This window comes from Parasteatoda tepidariorum, chromosome 10 (genome assembly GCF_982258835.1).
Source record: "Parasteatoda tepidariorum strain Cologne lab strain chromosome 10, Ptep-v5.0, whole genome shotgun sequence".
NCBI lineage: Eukaryota > Metazoa > Arthropoda > Arachnida > Araneae > Theridiidae > Parasteatoda > Parasteatoda tepidariorum.
This window is the reverse complement of record NC_141764.1, coordinates 25,940,041-25,965,743: the sequence shown is the minus strand read 5'-3', so window position 1 is coordinate 25,965,743 and position 25,703 is coordinate 25,940,041.

Genomic DNA, 25,703 nt, shown 5'->3' with positions numbered 1-25,703 from the left:
AATATCTTTTACACCGATGGGATACTGGTGCCCCTTTCATATATATTTTTTCTGACACTCTTAAGTACAAACAAAAATGTATTTTGGATTTTTTTAATTATTAAAATCGATCTAATAGTTGCTAAAAAAATATGCTAGATTTTCGAAATTATATCTGTACCAGAATATAAAATCTAAAAGAAAGCATAGTTTAATTTTTTTTTTCATTCCTGTTCAAAAATTTATTGATAATTGATTTTATAAATTAAATAAAATTCAAGCATAAATCCCTTTCTCTTAGATGTGAATAACTGCTAATAAGTGCAAATTTGAAAAATTATTATTTGGAAGTGAGCCGTGTTTCGAAGATTTTACCTTTAACGCAGAAGAAAGACACCGAAATTCCATGCTTTGTTTCATGACCGTAAATTATTAAAATGCAAAATATAAATTTTTTTACCTTATTTTGTCCTAAATTAGAGGACAGTGGGGACAATTGTAATATTCTTTACTTAACTATTTTTAACTAACAAAAAATCCAATATATTGTTAGTATTAATTGACAGACGAGTAAAGTAGACTATCATCTACTAGAAAAAAAAATACCTTATTTTAAGTGTTATTATATTAGTTATTAACAATTTTTGACAGTCGTGCACTTGTTACAATTGTCCCCACTTACGGGGTCAATTGTAACAGTTCATAAATTCAACTAAAACATAGTTAATTATACATATTATCATAGTTGTGATATATTTTTTTATTGATCAAAATAGTAGTGATATTTTAGGAGTAAAAAAAAATAATGAGCAGAGACCTAAAAGGTTAAACTTTTAACTTTAAGGGATTGAAAATTTTAATTTATGCTGTGAAAGGTGACAAATAAAATAATGCTCATGCAACATAATATAAATGATATAGGAAACTATTGGTGGTTCTTAAAGAATTAAGTAATGGCTTGTAAACATAAGATTATTTATTTTCAGCTGTTACAATCGTCCCTTTACTTATTGTTACAATCGTCCCCAAGACGCCATTTCAGCTTCATTTGTTAAAAACAATGCTAGTTAATTAACAAAGCTAATTTTTTTATTGAAATGTTAATTAAGGTGTCCACTTACATATTCGATTAATAATTTTTATTTGTTTAAACAAAATTACTTTGTTACAATATCATATTCTAATACTAAAAAGAGTACTAACGTAGCTTGAAAATAGTACCCTGTTACAATTGACCCCACTCTCCCCTACAAAATAAGTAAAAAATATGAAAAATGTTTTTAATAAAAATTCTGCGCTAAATTATGGTCAATAGTTAATTTATGGTTAATTAATAAAGGATCGATTAACCTTTAACTGAAAATAAATTTCCTACTAAAACAATTAATTTAGAATTACGATTTTTGCGACTTTTTTTTATTATAAACTTAGAAATGTAGAAAAGTATAGTTCATGAAAGCGCAGATAATATTCACATGGCGTGCGACGAATAAGTGTAATAGGAGATTTATCTGCATAATCTACTGTATTAAAAATGTGTAACATGAGATGAAGGAATGGAGCTGAGAATCTATAGTCGATCGCTTTTTTACGTGTTTATCTCCACAAAATCAAAAATTCTTTCTGGAATTCGTATAATTTCTCGATTTATTTTGATTGATTGCTATAGCAATCGCCATGAGCAATAATACTTTTTTTTGAGTACATTGAAATTTGTATTGTAGAAAAAATTGCCTTTGAAATCAGCATTCGATGGTAAAAAGAAACTCCTTAAGTTAATTAAATAACTCCACGAATCCAAAATAAATAAATAATTCAAATCAATAATCTGAGCGGTATAGACATAACTCGTTTAAAAACTTCACTTGTTCCAAAAATACAGAAATTGAAAATAACAGCCAACATGTTGTTGTTGTTGTTGTTAATTTACGTCGCACTAGAGCTGCACAATGGGCTATTGGCGACGGTCTGGGAAACATCCCGGAGGATGATCCGAAGACATGCCATCACAATTTTGATCCTCTGCGGAGGGGATGGCACCCCCACTTCGGTAGCCCGACGACCTGCGCGCGAAGTCGAGCACTTTACGGTAGCACAGTTTAACGAGGACCAATACCGCACACCCTCGGTCCTTACGCAGACTGATCCAAGTGGTCACCCACCCGCACACTGACCGCAGCCAGTGATGCTTGACTTCGGTGATCTGCTGGGAACCGTGTCTTAACGATCAGTCCACTGCGGGACCCAACATGTTTCAAGTGCTCAAAAACAGGCGCTTATTTTCAAGATGCGAATAGTGATTTGAAAATGTGAAAAGTAAATCTTCCAACGAAAAATGATAAAATAAAGGTGAGAAGCAGAACTAGAGATACAGCAGTAGCCGGGAGAAAATTTTTTTTTTTTAAATCGAACAAAAATAACAACAGTGTCCGGAGGGGCATATCAAGGTAAATTGCTTCTCCAAGCGCTATAGAGAGATAGTGAGGAACTAATGCCTTTAACAAGGGAATCATCATTCTTATGAATAAAACAAGATTCCAGGGCATCAAGATGAGCTGATGTGAGTGGGGAGGAAATAATTATGGCATTGTCGAAATTGAATTTATGCCCAAGATTCCAGCAATGTGCAGAAATTGATGGTATTTTGAATTCTTGATAACGGACAAATCTAACGTGTTAAGTCTAAATTATATAGCGCGTCTAGTTTGTTCGATGTAACCAAAGTCGCATTAACAAGGAATGTGGTAAATGCCCCAGCGATTATCAAAACTAAAAGAGCCTTTAAGAGACGTAAATTAATTTTTTCACAGATGACTAAAGATGACTTTGGAACCGAAACGGGTGAGGATATTAGTAATTTTATAACAAACGGGAGAAGAAAAAAACGGTAAAATAACAAGCTCTCTTGTTTAATCTAGTAAAACTTATTTAGTGTTAGAATTTGTCCATGTTAAGAAATTTTATTGCGAAATTTTCTTTAAATATCTTTGTTGGTAAATTTGTCACATGATATAGGTATAAAGTAGATTTAGAAAAAAAAATTTGAAATCTGTATGAAAATATCTTAAATTTTTTTTTTCAAAATTGACGGTATTTTTTAATACTTCTATTCTTACTATCTATAGTAAGAGCAGAATCATTAAAGTAGATTTTGATATACTGTTGAAAAAATTGATGCAAACTGAGGAAAAAAGCCACCAATTACGAAACAAATTTTGTAGGATATTTAATTCGGATTTTATGATACTGCGGTGTAAAAATCGATGTTACAGTGTAAAACGAAAAACGGATCTAGTTGATAACTTTTGATTTAATGATCGGATTTTCACATACAAGGATTCAATCTTAATGGTTTGAAGGGCTAACGTTAAATGTGTTGTTTTTGTTTCGACGACGATGTTTTAAGTTGCGAAATTATTCACAAAAACGTATACTTTCTTTAAGAAATAATGTTTTTTTTCTTCTTCTTTCTTGCGAAGAAGTCATGCCAACCAGACTGTGTAATGGTCAGGAAGCTGACCTCACACCAGAGAGGTCCTGGATTCGAATCCTGGACAAGACATGACTTTTCTTTTATTCTCTGTAGCATCTGTCCTTACTGTAGGAGCAACTTTGGCCCCCCTAATATAGTCCCCCTGAGAGAGGGGCTAACAAATCTGCCCTATTGACAACTGAATGACGAATGTCAATCGGAGGCATTAGAATATATATATATATATATATATATATATATATATATATATATATATATATATATATATATATATATATATATATATATATATATATATATATATATATATATACTTACATTCCAAATTGTAGTGTTGAAATGATTGTAAAAGCTTATAAAATGTATTAATTTATAATACCTTGTTGCTATCATTAGACTATATATGTAGCTATATATATTTTACTTTTATGAGCAAGGGAGGGAGGAAGAGGGCCTCTCTGACAATATGTCATCGTTTGATGGATTATGTCCATCCTCAGACGTTTCCCATCCTCCTACCGAAAAGTTCTTTTTTCCCATTCTTCTTAATTTCCTCCAAAAAGTTCCATGATCGCACGCAAGAAGCAGAACATTGTCAAGAAAGTTGCGTGTTCGTCACAAGAATTATAAAAATAAAAAGAAGAAAAGAATAAGATATTTTGGTGGAAGGAAGGGAAAAAAAATCATTCATTAAACGTATGCGTGTTTTGATGGACAAGTACTGAAAGGTAATCTTTCGCCAATCTCTCACCTTTTGGGGACGGAGGAAATATTTACGAAGAGGGCACGCACTAAGTAGCAGCTATTTAATAAAAAATAAAAATGAAAAAATATTTGGTGATGAAATTGTATAACTGAATATACAATTCTTTTCAAGGACAATGCACTTATTTTTTTAAACTATATCAGCGAAAATAGGAAGTTCATGTTCCTTTTTCGCCGTCTTACATTTTAGGTTAAATTTTTGACTTTTCATTTTCTACATGTGCCTGGTTGTCAACTTAATATTTTGCGACATTTTTTGACACCAAGCACCTTTTCATTTAATGTAACCCTTTTAATACGTATTATTCTGATTGAATCAAAATGACCGTGTGGTCGCTTTCTTATATCTGTACATGACAGCTACAGTGACTCAGGGCATAGAGTGTTCGTCTTCCAATGAGATGACCCAGGCTCGAATCCCAGAGGTGGTTTATTCATACGAATTCTGCTGCCGGCTCGCACTGACAATTAATATCCTCAGTGGTAGACGGATCATGGATCAGAATCCCCTTCCCGTCGAGTTAACCATGGGAGATTTTTCTCTCCGTGTAATGCAAATGTGAAGTTCTATCAAAAAGTCCTTTACGAAGGCTAGTTTGTCCCAATGATTGATCCAGAAGTTTCCTTGTCTTCTGGGTGGGGGCAAAACTACAAGGTTACGGAGTTGAACTTTGATAGTCATAAACTCAAAATTGAGTCTGCTGTTTCACGTCGGTTATAAAGTATAAAATTATAAATATCGCCTCCTGAGTGCACTCGTACTCTAATTCCATCTCTTATAGAAATAAGTTGTCTTTTTAAATTTTTTTATTCAGTCCATTAATTTTTTAGTCAAAATTTTATATTTTATTTTAAAACCGTCTTTGAACTGCTGATCCAATTTTGAGTTTACGATAATCAATGCTCCGTAGCCTTGTAATTTTGAACACGTTATTGATGACAAGGAAACTCTTGGATCAAGTATTGGGAGAGATTGGCTTTGGTGGAGAACTTTTTGATGGAATTAACCCACAATTGCATTACATGGAGATGAAAACCAAGAAAGTCTCACACAGTTAACTTCACGACAAGGGAACTCTAGCACCATTTACATCAGCACTGTAGTCGGTGCCAGCAGATTGTGGAATTCGTATCGACCATCCATTGCTGAGAATCGAACCCAAGTCCCCTCATTGGATGAGGAGTGCTCCATACTCTGAGTCACCACGACTCTAGTCAAAATTATCGAACTATCACTGGAACGAACACCATGTTTTTTGTTCCTGCGAAACTGCTACTTATCTGTTACAGTTGCCATGAAACCAAGTTCGCCACATGTAAGAGCAACGCCAGATTCTGGTTTACACAAGTCACTGGTTATCGATAATACGCATAGGTGTATCAAATACAACAGTATCAAGATTGCATGTAAAAACTTCATTTGTTTCATAAGTCATTAAAATGGTAGAATTTAAAATGTTTCGAGTGTTTAAAAATAATTAAAAAAATGCCAATTTCTTTGTTAGCAAAACTTTGCGTTGCCGGTTCGGCCGTTTTGTTTCCACTGCTTCTGGTCCTGCCTTTGTCATATTTAAATCTGAAATAAAAATGCTTTTTTTTAAAATCTCAAAACCGAATATAGATGGTTTATATTTGCTCTCAAGAATACTTTGTGCTTGCTCTCAAGAATTTTTACTTGTTTTCGAAAAAGGCTGTATGTTGGCTCTAAATATGACTTTTGTTTACTTTCAAAAATGTCTCTCCAAAATGTCTTTTGTACGCTTTTAAAATGTTTGCTCAATGCTTTCAAATGTGTTTTCTGTATGCTCTCAAAAGCATTTCATTATGCAAATGAAGTTGGTCAATGTTAATCATTTTGTTAATGTATGCAGCATTTTCATGAAAATAATACAGCGTAATTTTCCAGACTGCCTAAAGACGAGAATTCAGTAATTTGGAAGAAATTAAAGCAATATTTCTCTAATAGACACAGATGTATTGGTTTTTCTCGAAAGAGCTGATTTGTAACATATCCCCTTTTAACATTGACCACTTCAATTAGGAAATTCGGGGCGCTAGTTTTGGATATATTTATGAATTTTTGAAACTAACAATGGGTGCTAATAAAGATCTTAGCATATTTATTTAAAAAAATACACAATATTATGCAGTTAAAGTAAAACTTTTTGATTCTAGTTCAAAATGTAGCCATTTATAAACATTTACAACTAAAATGAAAAGTGCAAACAACTGGGCAATTCGAAAAAGAACTCTATGAGTTCAGTTCGATGCTTAAAAATGTATAACCTTTTGCAACTGATGAACATTTATTATATTTGAAAGCAAACTTTTTGGTACTAGTTCAATAAATATTCATAAACTTACAATACTAAACATATTTGCAAACTTTTAAACCTTTTTACTAAAGATATTAATAGAATTAGACAATTTGAAAGAAAAAAAAGGAACTTTTTAATTTTAGCTCAAGTTGTAGCAGCTTATAAACATTTGTTACTAAAATAAGAATACAAACAATTATGATATTTGAAACAAACTCTGTGATTCCAGGTCAAAACATAACCATTTATAAACATTTGCGACTTTAATAAATGTATTGTGTTCTCTTTTATATGACTGAAATGCATAAGAAAATCGAACTTTTCCTTTACATAAAATGATGGCCCCAAATTTCGTAAGACGTTGTGATTCTTATAGCGGAAATATTAGAGAAAATGTTAGCAAGTGATTGGAAAACAAAAAGTTTCAGAGAATATCAGTTTTTAATTATAATGGCAATGTTGTATTGCATATGCCCCTTGCAAGGACAGGCGATAACAGAAAGAAAAGATAATTCACGATTATGATATCATCACAGAATTATCATGATATATTCACTGAATCAATACGATGTAATTACTAAAATATAACTTTCTAATTTTACATCAAACAATTATATTTAATTCGCTTTGTAAAATTTTATTTTAGTTGCAAATGTAATAATTTTATGCATAATAAATGACGCAAAGTTAATAGATAATTTTATTTCAAAAAAAAAAAAAATTATACTAATTCGAGTTATAGTCATTTACCTGGTGGCAGAAGTCCTCAAGCACGCAAAGAGAGCAAGAGATTATCAGGGCATTTGCATAACATTTTTCAACTAAGAATTAAAAAAAAAAAAATATTGGAGAAGTTGAAGATTGTGTTTTATCTCAGATTTAATAAACACGCATGAAATAATACTGAGTGGAGAAACTAAAAATTAATTTTTAATTCCTAAACTTACTTAATTACGATTTTCAAATGATTTTTTTGTCAATCTGTAGATATATTATTAAAAAAATATTAATGACTTTCCTTCAAAAATTCCAAATAATGTTCTTTAATTTACAGAAGTTTTGAAAATGAAAAATTTTAAAAACACGAAAATTTTAAAAAATAATTTTAAATTTCTGAAAACTTTAAACGTTTTCTTGTAGACTTTATATAGATTTATTCCATATAAGTTTCAATTATTCCAATATTCCATTCATTTCAAAACGTTTTTTTTTTCAAATGAACTTTACTCGTATTTAAAAATGTATTAAAAAACAAAATAAAAATAACAAATTAAAATAACAAATAAAAAAATAACAAATTTGTAGATATTGGAATCAGAAATATTGGATGATTTTTAAAATGTGAAAAATAATGGTAAAAAAATAAAATTTTTCATCCAGAATTTTTTCTTATTTTTTTATTTTTAAATAATTACATAAATGTTGTTAAGTAATTAGAGAATAAATAGTTTCAGATAATACAAATCCTTAATGATGGTTTTACTGTTGTTTTAGCCATCATTTGCTCACAGAACAGATAACGAATATAATCCCTGATTATGATAATAATCACTGAATAATTATGATGTCGCCGCTGAGTAAATATTGTGTAATTACTGTTACATACATAGCATTTGGATTGTATATAGAGCAATTAAATTATATAATATATTATTTTGGTTGCGAATTTACTGCTTTTATATATGCTAATAAATGACGCAAAACTAAATAACAAGGTTTTAAATTATGATTCTTTCTCATGACAATTTTTTAAAAAAATATTTACTATTAAATAAGTTTTTAATCGGTCAAATAGCGAGTGAAAATTTTTTAAGATGCTCTTTAAAAAAAATTTCATTAATGATTTTTTTTCTTTTTTCTTAATATTGTAACAGGTGATCCAAAACTACATAAGGCGTTGTGACTTTTTTAAAACAGAAATAATAAGGGAAATATTGGCTAGTGATTAGTGAGTAAATAATTTCAGAAAATATCAGTCGTCAATGATGGTTCGGCTGTTATTTCAGCAATGATTTGCTCGTATTTGGCAGACAACAGATAGCCATGATGATATTAACCACTGAATAATTATTATGCAACTACAGAATAAATGTGGTGCAATCATTGTAATAAAGCATTTCAATTATATTTCTACCATTTCGAATATTTTGTTTTGGTAACAAATTTAATATTTTTATATATGCTAATTAACAAGGCTAAACCAAATGGTAATTTTTTTCATATTATGTTTCTTTTACAAAATAAAATTTTTACATATTTGCACCTGGGTAATTTTTTAATCGGTCAAAAATTGAGAAATTAAATTGATCATTTAAAAAAAGACAAAATTTTCATTTATGAAAAAAAAAAAGTTTTTCCTTTTTTCTTAATATTGTAACAGGTGATCTGAAACGACGTAAGACGTTGTGACTTTTTAAAACAGAAATATTAAAGGAAATGTTGGCAAGTGATTAGAGAGTAAACAATTTCAGAGAATACCAGTCATCAGTGACAGTGTCACTGTTGTTTGAGAGAACATATGCCCCCCTGCAAGTGAGAGAACAGGAGGTAATCCATCAGGATTAGCATCCTTTTCATAAGTCCATCCAACTAACAGCACTGTTTGCTCTGCGTTAGCCTCTTTTCAATCATTCCTCTCGCCTCTCTTCCAACATCATTGTTTACATAGTCCCAAGTTTCGTTTAAAATTTGCCTAATGTCCTTTGAAGTTTAAAAGACGTAATATTAAGACTGGTTTTAGAAGTTATTTCGCAAAGGAAATAAAAAAGAAGTTTTAGAATCTTAAACTCGAATAAAGCCTGAATTTTAAATTAAATATAGTATTTTTTTTTAAAAAATTACTAACAAATAGTTTAGTATTTTTTGGGAAAAATAGTTTAAAAATTTAAAATTTACTTTAAAAAAATCGCTTTTAAAAATCGCCAATTTGGCTGCATTTTTTGCCTGGATGAAAATTATTTAATTAGATGAATAATTTTCGATTTTTGAAAAACAATACAGTATTTAAGTAAGTTTTCAAACATTAAAAAATTATATCACAATTATCATTATTATTTTACTAAATGCTTTAACAAATAAAATATTTGACTTGAATTAAACATTATATTAAAAACTCGCCACCTTTGACGACCAGTTAGTCTGCCCTTGTAAATAGGAATAAATTCAAGTATTTCGAGCCATTAAAAAAATCAAGACAATATGCGGTATAATAAATAGAATGTTAAATTGCTCGTAATATAGGTCTCGAAATACAGTCAGTATTTAATAATTGCTCGAGTGAGAGTGGATTTAATTTTTGTTTGGTATCGTGGTGAATTCTGCTTCGTATTGCATTGTCTTCGGCTGAGTACAAGTTAAAAACGAACATGCCTTTTAAAAACAATTTATAGTTTGTCGATAGAAACAACTCCCCTCGCCACGAAATCTAAGACCGTCTGCTGCTATGGAAACGAGAAATAGCGCAGTTCAAAGAAAGGAGTTTCATTCTTCTTTGACGCCCTCTTTCTCGGCGATCCGCGCCAAACCTTGCAAAACCATACTCCAGACGAATGCCATGGGAAGTTCTTTACATAGACTAACTATATTTCTGCGAAATTCTTACACTTTCTCGTTCTCGAATAGCAAATGAAAAACATCTATCATCTTACGATTTTCACCCTGATCTCCAAAATTGGCGAAAATAACTCATGAAAGGCGTAAATGCATTTAATATTGGTGTAAGTTTTATCACTTATTACTTTAAATTTAAATTTAGTTTTAGTTTAGACAGTATCTTTGAGTTTAGATTTAAGTACACCTTTTGAATTGTGTATAAACACTCGATTGGGTATTAATTTGTAATAATTCACAATTTTTAGAATTTTTCAACATCAAAGACGGATAAGTAGTACACCACAGTTTTTAAAGTGTACCATATATTAGTTATCAAATCAATATCTTAAAATGCTATGCATAGTATGGATTTTATATCCCATATTAATTAACAATATGTACCATATAATAGTAACACGTAGTATAAATTTTTTATCATTTAATAGCATACTCAATATAGTTTATATATAATACCTTATATAATGCAGGTTTGCATGATACAAGTAATATATAGTTTAAAGATTGTATAATATAGTATAGTATATAGCAGGGGTGGCCAACCTGCAGCTCGCGAGCCACAGGCTCTTTGAAGGATTATTTGTGACTCTCAATAACTGTACCACAGTTCCGCTTTCATTTTTGTGCTATTACATTTTAAAAAATTATTATCGTTCTGTATGTATTTTAAAATGCCTTTTAAATTACTGAGAACAAATGTGAAAGACTAAGTGCAACGCTGTTCAATTCAAGGTGAGTTTTCCATTTTCAATATAATTATGATACAAAAAGCTTCTGGAGAATTAGAATTAATAGAGATGCAAGAAGATCAAGGTCTACAATTAAAATATAAGTCAACGTCGATTACTGAATTTTAGAAATTTGTACCAGAATCAAAGTATTCTGAATTAAAAATGGCTGCTTGGCGAATTATTTCTATATACGGAACAACTTACTAATGTGAATCATTTTATTTCGCTTCAAAATTCGTGTAATCCAAACACCGATCAGTATTAACCAACCAGTATCTCAAAGAATTACTGAGAAGTGCTGTCACCAATTATTCACCAAATTTTGAAGAATTATCAAGAGAAGTAAAATAAATGTGTTCAATTTTTAATATTTAAATTCAATACACGTATTTTGTACTTATATGTTTTCAATAAATATAATTTATTTAAAACAAATTTAATACCTTTTTTGCATACCTTTCAAATACATATTTAATTGCGGCTCGCGAAAAATTTCAAATTTTGAAAAATGGCTCGACTATCAAGGAGCTTGGCCACCCCTGGTCTATAGTATACGATGCAATTTTAAAATAATGAAGAGTTTTTAAGTATTTTTTTCCGAGTCATTAAGTTTTCCTGTTTTTGATTAAATGTTTTTAAAGAATTTTTTTTAATTATCGTACAAAAAGGATTTTATTTAAAAAATTCACTGACATGAGCTGAAATATTCACAACACAGACTTGATTTCGGAGTAATCTTTGTGAAGTGCATTTTTTTTTTATAAATTTATCAAAAACACAAAATAAAAACAATGTCTGCGTGGAGGAAAGCAATTAAGAAGAAGTAAAGCTTAACTGAGATTTTCTAGTTCAGTAATTGTGCCACCCTTTTAAAAAAGTATCGCTCAATGCATTAAAAAATCTAAAGAAAAAAACTGTTTTTTTAATTTCCCTTTTCAGTAAACTGTATTTTTTCCCCGCTTTATTAACTCGACATCTGAAATTTTTTTTTTGTCTTCTTAAAAAAGTCATTATATTTTTTTATTTATTTATTTTTATTACGTTTTTTATTAAAAAAAATATTACTGTGTAAGAGTGTTTCATTTCATCCAGCTTATAAAGTTTTAATTTCTTGCAGGTAAACTCTTTGAACAGGTTTTTTATTTTCGTTTGCTTTCCTTTTATTCATGGATACTTCTGAAAACAAATTATTTTCCTTTTGATCTTCTAAAAGTACTGAAGTACTTGAATCAGGTATATAAGAAACTCAATTCAAATATCCGCACTACTCTTTAGACATTTACGAAGAAGAAAAAATCTATAATTTTTAAAATTCCTAAATATTTAGAAAAAAACGTCTGAAAGCAATTTCTTTTATATTTTTAATTCTTGAAAATTATTTAAAAGAAAAATAACATTAAAGTGCTTTTCGTTTTTTAATCTGCTTTCTAAAAAAGAGGAACTGCATAGTTTTTATGGGCCTTTTTTTTATAAAAAAAAATTCATCAAGAGGCTTTGAACGAATTTAATTTTTATAAATATTAAAAGAAAGGTTTCAAAAATAAATTCCTCCTATTTTTTAGTAAATAAGATTTCTTTCTTTCCTCATACTAAATATGTACTGAAACATGCATGTCTGTCACCGGTTTATAAAACATGTTTTTAAACACATTCAAAACATCATGAATGGTTTAAATACCGTATGTTTTAGTTTTCAATAATCAAAATTATGTTTCTCTTTTAATAAATTAAAAAAACAGAAATATTAACACCATGCATTACGGCATTTTTACCGGAATTTTTTTTTTTAATGTAATAAAAAGTTCGAGTCAGTATTAACCCCCCCCCCCCGCAATTAATGATTAAGACTGACATTAAACATAAAACCAAATGCCTGAATAAAAAAATCGAGTTAGATCTAATTAAAAACCTTAATGCTACCAGAGAAGAAGACAGTCACTGATACACAGACACCTCACCTATAACCTCAGCGCCAGATGATCAGTCATAAATAAGATACTGTCACAGTCGAACTAAGTTTTTCTACATAAGTTAGAATGTTAATTATTATTAAGTTATTAAATAGAACGCCGTATCGCACATCGAATTTGTTAAAATATAATTCCTTCTCGTCTTAGTTTTTGACTCAAATTGGATTTATTATTTGTTTATGTATTTTATTGATATTTTTGCTTCGTGTACGGGGGAACGTTGGTGCATAATTAGTTTATGTTCTACTTGGCTTCGGGCCTGTTTTTGTGTTAAGGGAAAGAATTGAAATTTTTGAAAGAATATAGAATGCGTCACTTAAGAGAATTGATATTTGTCGGGCTCAGTTTACCTGGAATAGAGCAAAATGAACAGTTGCTAACAAAAGCAAGTAACACTTTTCTACAACCAATCAGGATCGAGATATCCACACTACGTCACTTGCAGATATCCCATAAAAGATTGAGCTTATTTTGAAATTAAAAATCCTATTGAAAAATAGAGCTAGTTTTAAAACCGAAGATCTCATTTAAGGATTGTGCTTATTTTTAAACCAAAGATCTTCAAAAGAAATCAAGATAGTTTTAAAAACCAAAGCCTTTGGGCCTTTATCGACCTAAATTAAAGATCGAGCTATTATGAAACCAAAGATCTCAGTATAAAATCGAGGCAGGCAGTCGAGGTTAATTCGAGAATAATCGAGGTTAATCTGCTTTCTAAAAAAAGGGGAAGTACCTACTTTTTAAGAGCCTCTTTTTATAGAAAAATTCCTCAAGAGGCTTTGAATGAATTTAATTATGATAAATATTGAGAAAATGGTTTCGAAACTAAATTCAAACATTCTTCTATATATATGTTCACCGAAAAGCCATTACATTATGACCACCCTGCTAATACCATGTAGGACCACCTTTAGCCCTTAAAACTGCTAGCACCCACCGTGGCATTGATTCCACAAGGTGCTGATAGGTAGTCTGAGGTATCTGGTACCAAGCGCTCACCAACTGGTCATGCAATTCCCTCACATTGCCAGAGGGTAGCGTGGCAGCATGAACTTGGTTTTTCAAGTATGACCACAAATGCTCTATTGGATTAACGTCAGGTGGATTTGGGGGCCAAGACATGACTTGAAAGTCACTGGAATGTTCCTCGAACCAATCCATGACGATTCGACCCTTATGACATGGTGCATTATCCTGTTGGTAAATACCATCCCCCGCAGGAAAAACTGTTGCCATGAGTGGGTGATCCTGGTCTGCAACCATGTTTAAGTAGCTTACAGACGTCAGGGATTGTTCTATGAGGATTATGTGTCCTAATGCGCCCCATGAAAACATTGTTCCTGGGCGAGCCCATTGTTATAGATGGAGGGTGGTCATAATGTAATGGCTTTTCGGTGTGTGTGTGTATATATATATATATATATATATATATATATATATATATATATATATATATATATATATATATATATATATATATATATATATATATATATATGTTTATTTATTAGGAGTGCACAACTTTTTGAATGAAGGGCCACTTGCATAACAGATTGACCAATGAAGGGCCGCATGTCAAAGTATTTAGACAGACATGTTGATAGCAATTGTTGATAGTAATTGTTATATAAACATCATTGTTCTGGGCACTAAATTCTTTTGTCAGTTAACCTTGTATTATGTTTGCATAAAATGTAATACTTTTAAATGTCTAAAATTAGAAACTGCAAAACTGAGTACTTAGGAAAAAAAAACAAAATCAGAAAATCAGAATAAATTTTTTAGAAAAAAAATTTAGATAAATTGAAATAATTAAAAACTATGAGAAAATTCATGGTTTTCTTATATTGCATAATACAAAAATCTATTTAAACATAAATTTTAACAATAAAAAATGTGTTCATTGAATTAAATTTTAAAAAAAATATTCTAGTTATTAAAATAAATGCAAGTTAAATACTTTGATTTAAAGAAAGTTTATAGGTTTAAAAAGGATTAAAATTAAAACAAAACCTTTTCAGCGGAAAGTAAGATTCAATATTTAGTAGTGAATATATTTTAACTTTAAAACATTTATTTTAAATTAATTATAAGAGGCAGGGGCTGAGAGAGGGAAGAAAAAGAAAGAAAGAAAACATTAATTTTGAAGGAACTATTTTTCTTTATAATGAAGAACTATTAAGATACTTGTTTAGAACTGTTTATGACCAATACTTTTTTATCATGGGGCTTACTATTTACAATTAATACACATATATATCAACAATTAATTAAAATGTATACATTACTTTACAAAACTTATCTTGATTATATTTTCTTAGAGTTAAAATTTAATGATATACAAATCATTTCCCAGCATACAATCATAAATTATATAATATGGTCTAAATCGGTAGAAAAGGGTTTAAAAAATTTCTTAAAATGGTTATTCTGCAATTTGCAAAATTTTTAAATATTGTGATAGTTTTATCTACTTGAACATGTGATAGCTTTTTCGAGCCATTAAATGAAAATTTAATGATTTCGTTTAAAGACTGTTGTGTAATTTTGAACATGCCAAATTCATTCTGGAAAACAGTCTTTCGACAGAAGCTGTTGTTGTGGGTAGTATTAAACTTTGGGCAAATAACATAATCAGTTTTGGAATCAGTCCCAGATGGTGTTCTTCCTTTCCTGATTTTTAAATAACGTGAATGCAAATAGTGATGTGTTATTTTTAAATTGCTTCAATATGAATTGCTATGTGTGATTTTTAAATAGCGTAAATGCATGGTTTTCAAATCGGGGAAATACGAATCGAGATGTGTGGTTTTTAAATTGCGAGAAGACTCACAATGTATGATTTTTAAAACGCGTGAATATGTATCGCGATATGTGGCTTTGAAATCACGTGAATATGAATCGCGATGGATGATTTTTAAATCTCGTTAATACGAAACGCGATGTGCAATTTTAAGATAGGTTAAATAAGAATTACGATGTGTAACTTTTAAATTCCGAGAAGACTCAAAACGTATGCTTTTTAAAACGAGTAAATTCAAATCGCGTTATGTGATTTTTAAATCATGTGACAACAAAAAGACTAGGTTGGATGTGTGTTGTTAAATTTGCACGTGCTCATGGGACTAAAGTAATATGCACGTGTTTTGAATTATTTTTTGCAAAACGGACCACGTTTAATATAAATTTGAACATCTCATTTTTTTTTTTTTTTTTTTTTTTATTCTCTTCGGGAAGGGGTTGATTTTGCTAAGATACGTAATTCCTTTTTAAGTTACAAAAAAAAAAAAGAAAAAGGAAAATTAAAACAGAATCGAATATCACGAGTTGTAATATTGTGTTAAAATATCAGGATATTCAAAATCGAAAGTAAAAATACAGCAATAACGGGAAAGAAAAAAAAAACATGTTCGAAAAAACTCTTATATTTATGTTAAAATCGACACAAACAGAGCACCTAAAAAGTAATTATTTTAATGCGCGATTCAAAACTCGCGTGCTGTCAAACTATAATATTGAAAATATCAGCATTTTTTTTAAATCACGGGGAAAAGCGTAGTAATAACTACCAAAATCCCTTTAGATTCACGATGAAATCGGCGTAACTAAAGCTCGTCAAAAAGTGATGTATTTAAAAGCGGGATTCGAAATTAAAGTGTCGCAATAGCGCATAAAAAAGCATCGGGACTTTCAAAACCTTGCAGAAATGTGTAGCAATAATTACCAAAATAACGATTGAAGAATAATTTAATTTGAGATAAAAATCGGCACAAATAAACCCCGTCGAAAAATGGTTATCTAAATAAGTGATTCTTTACTCGCGATTTCATAATAATATCGTACTAAAATATCGAAATTTTAAAATCCAAGTACAGCGTAGCAATAACTACCGAAAAAAGGATCGAAAGAATTTTAGATTTACTCAAAGTTTGCACAAATAAAGCGTTCTATGACTTTCAAAAATCGCGATTTCGGAGACTACGTGAAAATGGGTTGCAAAAACCACCAAAAATTCATTGGATTCACGATGAAATCGGCGCGCACGAAGAGCGTCAAAAGTGATAACTAGAATTCGTACTTCGTGCATCGTAATAATGACATATTAAAAAAGATTGTGATTTACAAAACTGTGCGTAAATCCGTTGCGTTAACCATCGAAAAAAAGCGATCGAAAAACTACTTTGATTGAGATTGGGTGCGTCAGAAACTTAAATGCGTAAATTTCAAATTTCCGAATTTTTTTTTTATTTTTCAAAAAAAAAAAAAAAAAAAAAAATTTGAATTATTTATATTTTTTTTTAGATTGCTGCCGCGGAACGCAGATTGTGCACCTCTAACATATATATGTATATATAAATGTAGAGAAATGTACAAAATGTAGAGAAAACATGGAAAAAATTTCAGAGCTATGAAAATAAAGGGGGGAAGAAAAATAATAATAAAAATAAAAATAACCAGAAAACGGAAGAAAACCGAAAAAAAGGGAAAAAATTAATAAATATCCGGAAAATAAAAGATATAATCTTTTCATCAGCTCGCACGATTATATCCACACAAAGGAGTGCTATCTAATATTGTGTCAATATAGCCAAAGCAAAATATATCAATACAATAGTGTGAGGAGCATTAAAAAAAATATATAATTGTGTGAGCAGATGAAAAGATTATATCTTTTATTTTCCGGATTTTTATTATTTTTTCAATTTTTTTCCGGTTTTTTTTCTGGTTTCTTGTTATTTTTATTTTCATTATTATTTTTCACCCCCCTTTTTTCCCCTCATTGTTCTGAAATTTTTTCCATGTTTTCTCTACATTTTGAACTTATTTTATGAGTTCTATTTACTTGCAGCTTATGCGGAGTAAAAAAAAAATTGTTGTTTTTCATAATTTTCTTCGTGTTTTTTTTTTGTATATATTTATTATGCTATATATACATATATACGAGATAGATTTTTCAACCAAGGAAATCACGTAAACGGCAACGACAAATCTAATAGAAAACTACAAAACATCTTTCAAAGAACGTTTAGCTCTATAAATAAATGCTTAATACAAGACGACAACATTGGGATCACTTTATAAAGGAACGTTATGGGAAAAGCGTTCCATTTATGGCAAGTCGGAATTCCACGTGAAAAAACACAGACTAAGAATATTAAAAACGTGAAAAGAAAAAAAAGAATGGAAGAATACAAAGAAACAAACAAAACTATGCAGACCATACGAAAACTAAAAGCGAAGTGAGAAAATATCGAACCCCACTTTTAGAACATCCCTGCGGCCCGCTTCCCCGGGTGAGCGGCATAAATAAATTTTCCAACTCCACAGGTTGACTTCCTGCCGTTATATTCATAAAGTTGCGCTCACCTTTTTAGTCTTTTACCCCTCTTTTAAGGTACCCGGATGTTGCGGGTGTTGTTGAGACTATGGCGGTGAGAAAAAAGTCATAAAAAGTGAAATTTTTGACGAGAAATAGGAAAGAATGGAAAGAAAGCGTTCGGGAAAATAATCGGAACATTTATGGGAAAAATGAAGATTTGCATCAAAATCACGAAGGAATTTGAGCTTCTTTGACGCTTTATGTGTGGGTGACAAATATTTTTTCGATCGTGGAATGCGTTGATTGCAGCAATTTCTATTGTTGGAAATTCTCGAAAATTTGTTAAGGCCCCCTTTACCTTCGCCATAGTGGATTTTAGTTTAAATTTTTTATCTTAGTTTTTTCTCGTTACATTTTTTTTAAAATTCCATCGACAAATTTTTTTAAAATTCTATAAAAGAAACCACAGTTTAAATGTCTAAACTCAAAGAGAAGCTTTATTTTTTTACAATGCTGAGAAGAATTTAGTCGACTTAAAGACAAAAAAAACAATTTAAATCTTTTGAAATATATTTTTTCTTCAGAAATCACTGATTTGGCAAGATTTTTCTGCACAACATTAATGGCTCTAAATTTTCATGAATGCAAACAATACAGCGTTAAAGTAACTTTTCTTCCTTCTCATTTCGCGCCATTTTCATAATTTGATAGTTACGAATTGCTAAGAATTGGCAAAACTAAACCAAACATTAAGGAATAACTCTTACTAACTGAAACTCATAATGGTTATCAAAATAGTATGCTAATCGCTAAGATGTGCCATTTCGTGTGACGACAAAGCCTTCGAAAAAAGCCTTTAAGGCTCTTTTGTTCCAGAAAATCTAATTTTGTTATACTCCATCTCCAACTTTCATACTCTATGGGTACATGAAAATGTGCTATAAATGAAAATTATTCATCGATTTCAATAATTTTTATCTAGATGAAAATTTGTAGTTGGCGAAAGTTTTTTCAAATTGGTGATTTTAAAATTTTTTAAATAATTCTTTAATATAAACTACTGCCTTTTTGAAGCCCAGATAATTGTTTAAAGCTTAAAATTAGTGCTTTGCTTTGATTTAAAACACTGAAACTGAGGCGATTTATTTTTCTTGACGAAAGAATTTCGCAAAACACCTTTTAACTGATGAAAACTGATATAGTTTCTTATGTAATAATACACTGAGTGACAATTGCTAAGGAACAGGTAACTTTTTTCGAAATAATTAATAATAGACCTTGATTGATGAAATGAAACTAAATACATATTTAATTGAACAGGTTTGTTGCTCAGTGGTGGAGCGTTCGGCGTTCGTATGTAAAAGACCCGGGATTCGATCCCTAGCACCTCCACATATAATAGTCGACCGGCGTATGTAGGGGTCAGGGAACTGACCTTGCATCAGAAAGGTTCTGGATTCGAATCCCGGGTAAGGCATGGATGTTTTTTTCCTTCTCTGTACTATCTGTCTTTACCGTGGAAGCAACGTTGGCTCACCTAATATGGTGCTTCTGAAAGAGAGGCCAACAAATCTGCCCTTCAGATGCCTGTCTGACGAAAGGTCATTCTCCACGTGTGTATTGAAAAAAAAAACATATTTAATAGAGACAATGTGCATATATCATTACGCTAAATAGTTCTGATATCGACATATCGAAAAATAATAGAATTGAAAACAAAAAAGATGCTCATTGGATGATTTCCAAACAGTCACGAAAAATTAGTCTTCTTGCCAGAATGAAGCAGAAATGAGTACCTCAGTAAGATGTGTGATTACCTCGGTCACATATGCGCATGTTGTATCTGTTACTTATGCTGTCCACTAAACTATCCTTGTAGCTATAAATCGCTAACTATTAACTGAAGAGTCCTTGTGCGATATTGCTCCATTCCTCTCTTAAGACTGTTTTCAGCTCTTGCATGGTTTGGAAAGAGGGATGTTCCTTGTGAAACATGTCTGCCAAGGGCAACCTAGGCATAGTCCAAGGAGTACACAGGTCCTTGCATACTGTCAATATCTTTGCTTTCTAGTGTGTTCAATATCTCAGCGTACCTTTGTGGTCGCGCATTGTCATCCTTTAAGGAGAGAGTCTAGACTTATCACAACCCTAAAGAGACAAACGTGATCCAGAATAATCTCTCTGCAATACAGCTGCGATGCAACGTTACCTCGGTGTTCAAGATGTAAGATGTGAAGCGGTGTTCAGCCATTGAGCTTGATACCTTCCCATACCGGCAGTCTGGGCCTTACAGATCACGTTCATGAACCTATTGTTGTGCACAACGTGTGCCCTTTTTTCTCCACACTAACTGGTAACCGGAATCACTTTTCATAATAAGGCCGGGATAACCTGGTCGGTAGGGCGCTGGGCCTATGTTCGAGAGTTCGTGGGTTCGAACTCCTCGGCCGAAGACTCCCCGTGTAGTAAATGGTGACTGATGCACGTTAAATCTGTCGAGTCGCAAAGTCTTCCATGTCCCCATAACAAATCAATGCCTCTGGGGGTACTGGATTGGAGATCGATCACTTTCTGATTCAGGTCAAAATTACGATCTGTGGTTGAATGAATGGATGTGTGAATGGGTCTGCCCTATGAAACGGGCTGTGACGTGTGTGTGGCTGAAGACGTATACTCCGCCATAGGATGGCGCACTGAAAAACAAACTAGAAACGCACACTCTGTCTTAAATTTGCTCGGTTTCACCAAGCAGGATTGCCCGTGTGTCAAGTCGCATTAGAAACAACAACAACTTTTCATAATGAATCGGGATTCGTCGGAGAACATCACTGTGAACCTTTGTTAGTTACCCCAACCAATACGTTCCTTTGAACAACGTAGTCTTTCTTGGCGATGGCGTGGTTAGAGCAGGATGAATCGAACAGGTTTCCGTGTATGCAAACCAATTTGATTTTATCGCGGTAATATGGTACTGGGAGAAACATGTGCACCGGTAGTGTTTGCAAGGTCTGCAGCTATCTGCATGGGTGTAAAATTTGTGCACTGTCTTTTATACAGATAACAGGTACTGCTCTACCACGCCCTCTACACTTGATTTTACTGTTATTGACCGGGTGTAAAGAACGCGAACGCTACTTTGCATATGTCAGTTGTTTCTTAGCAATTGTCAAGCAGTGTTTATAGTTTTAGAATCGATAACAATAGTAAGTATAAAAGTAGACAGACTAAGAGGCGCAAGTTAACATTCAAGCTGGAGAAAAAGTAAAACGTTATCAAAATATAACGAATCACTGCTAAGGAAGACGGGATTGAACACATCAAAACCTGTTTGATCGCCTATGCAGAAAAGAAAGAATTCTAATAATTAGAATTACCTTCAAGTTTTAACCTGTAACAAGTTTTGGTGTTTATAATCCCGACTACCTCACAAATGATTTGACGAATTTCGATACTTTTTCGCTTTTTTCTTACTTGATATTAATTTTCTAATCTAAACATGTCAACTTTTTTACATAATTTTTAGGAGGATTCACAATATATACATTACGGGAATTCATAACTGAACAGCATGTATATATTCTGTATTATTTCTGTGATAGAATAAGACAGTTATTTCGGGACGGTTACTTGCAGCAGGTATTTTGTCTGAAACGCATTCCCTCAAAAATAACAGTTACATACAAATATCTACCCGATAATTTATATTCTAATTACCGATTTTCCCACTTAGATATTAATTTGCTAATCCTAACGTGTCGACTTTTTTACATAATTTTTATAAGGATTCTAAAAATATATATTAAGGGTATTCATTACAGAACACCATGCATATATGTATTACGTATTATTTCTGAGGCAAAATAAGCCGCCTTAAAATAAAAATATACGAAGGATCAGTTATTTTGGTACGATTAGTTGTAACAGATATTTTACTGGTACTCCCTCCCTAAAAAATAACTGTTATTTACAAATTTTTACCCGATGACTCAAAAAATTGTAACTCATTTCAACTATCCCATTGTTTTTTTTTTATATTTATTCATGCTAATTTATATTCTAAGTACTGATTTTCCCACTTAGATATTAATTTGCTAATCCTAACAAGTCGACTTTTTTACATAATTTTTATAAGGATATAAATGTATATTAAAGGTATTCATTGCAGAAGACTATGTATATACATTCTGTATTGTTTACGACAAAAGAGGAGACAGTTGAATAAAAATATACGAAGGATCAGTTATTTAGGAACGGTTACTTATAACAGGTATTTTATGTGAACTCATCCCCTATAACACATCCCATCAAAAATAACGGTTACTTACGAATCTCTACCCGGTAACTCAAAAAATTATCGCTGTTTTAAAGAATTCTATCGCTTTTTTTTTTTTTTAATTTATCCTCAAAGTATTGATTTTAGAAAAATATGAATATATTCTTGATAAACATCGTCTGCTTCCCCCCTCTTGTATGAAATATCGTGGGTGTGATGTAGAAAAGGGGGAGTCCAGATGAGGCAGGGAAGAGGGGAAGTGGTTGCATGGACCGATGCGTCTGCAGCTGTCCTTCACTTTCGGGATGCGATCTTTTATTGAATATGACAGATGCCAGTTGATACCTGGTACTACCGCAGGTGCTTTTTCTTTTCTATCTGACCGAAAAATTAAGTTCCATTGTTTAGGATCATATGAAATGATCGAATCTGATTTCGAATATCATGTAGCTCCGGTCGAATTTTGTGTTTATGTTTGGGGAGACCTTCTTTCACGGTTTCAAAAATTTCACCTGCTTTATAATGTCAAAATATCGGGTATCGGATAACGTGTATTTTGTATTTGGGTACTTCTCGAAAGGCGGGGATATTAACCTTAATCAGAGCTAAGCTTGAATTATTCTGATGTTTGTGTTAATGTACGAAATTTTCACTTCGTATGCAAAATACCTTACCATAAAAAATAATACTAAAAAAAATGAAAAAATAAATAAATAAATATGAATAAATAAATGAATAAAAATTAACGCTACAGTGCGTAAATAAATCATCCAGTTTTAAAGGAGTATTTAATTTCAAAAATTCCTATGGAGTTTATTTGAATTTATAACCAACTTTTAACATCTGACCCATTTTCAATGTTCAGCTCCGAAGCCTTGTAGATTTGAACTCAAACCAGAAGACCAGGAAACGCCTGGGTCAAGCATTGGAACACGCTAGTCTTCATGGAAAACTTTTTTACGGAACTTACCCGTATTTACGTTACATGGAGTGGAAAAAACAATAAGAACCTCCCACGGTCAGTTTGACGGCGAGGAGATATTTTACGGCAGCGAGGTGGTCGGAGTGAGTCAAGAGCAGAATTCATATTGGCTAGCCATCGCTGGTCTTCGAACCTGAATCACCGCATAGCAATGCAAGCGCTATGTTCCTAAAACAACCGTGGATCAGTTACAAAGTATTTATAGTTAGTCTAAAGAACTCCCCTAGCCATTCGTCTGGACCCGTGGCGGGGACTATGGTAGCGAGATATAACTATTTTAAGTAGGGTTGTGTAGTCATTGTTTAGGTCATGTGTCGACTAGAGTCGGCGAGAGAATGGGAATCTTTTTCTTCGGATAATTGTCGGCTACCCTCCCAGAAATGCGCTATTCTTGTTTCCATAGCAACAGACGGCCTCAGACTTTGCGACGGAGGAAGTTCTTCCGGTAGACAAACTATACAAGCATTTATTCATTATGTGTGTTGTTGTTGTCGTGTCTATGGGTGAGGGTTGTTCTCTAGATGCCATTAAAGTACTGCAGCCGTCAGCTCTGGCTCCTCGGAGCTATAGAGGTTCTCCTGAAGTGGTTCTTGAAGTGGCAGCATACCGAGCCTTAAGTCATTTGCTGTAAAAATTGGCCAATCAAATATTAGTTTTGATTTTAGTTAATCTGGACAGTTCCTGCAGTTAATATATAATCTTGTATTATCAGGATGTATTTTCATGCCATTATAATGTTTTGTCCTTAGTCCAGTTAATGTAAAAAAAACATATTTAAGACAATTGTTAAGATTATATGTATTATAGTATAAATTGTAATTTGACAGAGATGGCGATAAAAAGTAAAGCGTTTTTGTAACAGACAGCCGTATGTAAAAGGGGACCATAGAGTTCAAGGCTTCTTAATTCAGCGAATAAACGCATGGTTGTGGTAATGCAGTCAGCATTGCGTAGAAGCTACCTTTTGTTCAAAGCAATCTGGCACCCATCGATTTGAATCTGGGTGGTTTTAAGCCGCTACTGATTATCAAATCCCAGTTATTCACTATGTGCCTTTAACAGCTGAGCTATCGTGGCTCAGTGATGGTTATACTGTGGATAATACCATTTAACGTACTCTTGCTGGCATTTTGAAAACCCTTGTTATATTATTGAGCTAATTATTTTCAGCTCTAATTTGTTTCTTGCATCTTTATTAAGAGACCTTTTAAATTTAAAATTTAAATTTAAAGTTTTGATTTTTGTGTTCGAGATTTTAATGGTAGAATTAAATTTTAATGGTAGAGTATCATTCGATGACGCTACACCTAACGAACTCAAAAAATGTAACACTCAAAAAAGTAGGAATTAATTTTAATCGTTTGGTAAAACAGATTCTCTCACTATACCTGTGATCGGAGCTTTCTATAAGCGCAGACGATTTCTGCTTAAAGCAAAACATTTAGAAAAAATTTAAAGACGGAATCTAAAAAGTTGATAGTTGAAAAGCTTTTCCATCGCGGATTTTCTACAGGTAGAATTTTTAATCCATTAAAATCTCAAATAGAACATTTGTATATAGAACTATAAAACGATTATCAGACACCAACAGCTGTAAAGACGAACCCAGGTCCGATCGTCCACGCTTAGCTCGTACAAAAAAAGCGCTATAAAAGCATTCGCGACTCGTTCTGCCTAATAAAATGGCTGCAGAAGCGAACGTGAATCGAAGAACTATGCAAATTATATTAAATGAAGACCTGGGTTTTCGCCTTCATCGTAAAAGAAAAGTTTAATGTTTGACGACTGCACAAAAATTAAAAAGGTTACAAAGATGTAAGAAATTATTGAACCTGCACGGTAATAAAAGAGTTGACCGAGTAATCTTTTCTGATGAGAAGATATCTTGCACGGAATAAAGTTATCATGCTGAAACTAATGATGTATATTCAGCAACCTCCGATGATACACCGGAAAGTGTAAGAACTGTGCAACGCTTTCAGAATATGAATTTTGTAATAGTTTTCGCTGCATTGTCAAATAACGTAATATTTCTTCTAAAATTCATCGATAAAGGAGTAAAATCAATGATGAATATTACAAAAAGGAAGTATTGGCAGCACATTTATTGCCACACGCTGATAGATTGTATCCCAAAAAGGATTAGATACTTCAACAAGATTCTGCACCATCACACCAACCCCAAACAACACAGGCTAAGCTTCATGTCAATTGTCCGAAATTTATTAAGGAGGAAGATTGGCCCTCTTCTTCACCAGATCTA